This window comes from Heliangelus exortis, chromosome 2 (genome assembly GCF_036169615.1).
Source record: "Heliangelus exortis chromosome 2, bHelExo1.hap1, whole genome shotgun sequence".
Lineage (NCBI taxonomy): Eukaryota > Metazoa > Chordata > Aves > Apodiformes > Trochilidae > Heliangelus > Heliangelus exortis.
The window spans coordinates 79,583,410-79,584,225 of record NC_092423.1 but is presented as its reverse complement, the minus strand read 5'-3'; the positions used below and the strand labels follow the sequence as shown (position 1 = coordinate 79,584,225).

At 32.2% G+C, this 816-nt stretch overlaps 1 non-coding gene across 1 annotated transcript; it reads left to right on the top strand.

The window, feature by feature from the left end:
* The first annotated feature begins 207 nt into the window (after positions 1-207).
* On the top strand, positions 208-276 carry LOC139793818 (small nucleolar RNA SNORD123). Its single transcript, XR_011724815.1, has one exon. It is a non-coding gene; the product is annotated as a small nucleolar RNA SNORD123 (small nucleolar RNA).
* Positions 277-816: the final 540 nt, after the last annotated feature.

Here is an 816-nt window from a genome sequence, read left to right as displayed (position 1 = left end):
TTATGAATGCTTAAGTTGATATTTCCAACACAAGTAAATAATATAAATAAATGTGCGCTTGCATTTATAAATGTGCAAGCTGCTTTTTAGTAATTGACTCTTTCTGTTTATTAAGGTCTCTGACAGATACGACAGTTAAAGAAGTTGTTAAATGAGCCTTAAATAAGGGCCATCTAACTTCAGGTCCCTAAAAGAAGTCAGATATTTGGTGAAAATGATGAATTCTGGGGTACTGATTCATGTGACATGAAAAAGCCATCCATTTCCTGATTCACCTTCATATTTCCTACAGGAAAAGAAGGAATATTTTACAATTAATACCTGCAATAAAACTATTTCTATGTGTATGTTTTTCTGTCTTTCAGCCACTTCTCAGAATGGATACTTTCAAAATGAAGAGGAAAATGGGAGTAAGAAAAAAGAATTCCTTGGAGAAATCCAGTCCAAAAGTTTGAGGAATAGAAATAATAGGAAATATTCATAACTCTGGTCTCATAAATAATCAGAATTTAGACTGAAATTATGGAAAGTTACTAACTTAAGACATCAGCACTATTATATTTGAATCTCAATTCCAGGATATTTAAATTAAGACATAATAAAAATATAAGCATGTTTTCTCCTCTACTTCTGATGCTAATACATTCTTCTGCCTTACACAATTTTCTTCTACAGGCTAATTTCGGTTTTAATTTTTTGGCCATTAGCCTCAAGACACCTCCTTCAATCAAGCCAGAGTACGAACTATCAATATATGAGTTGCTTCTCTCTCTGTAGGTCTGTACACATTAATATTGGATTCCTGTGTTTCTACAT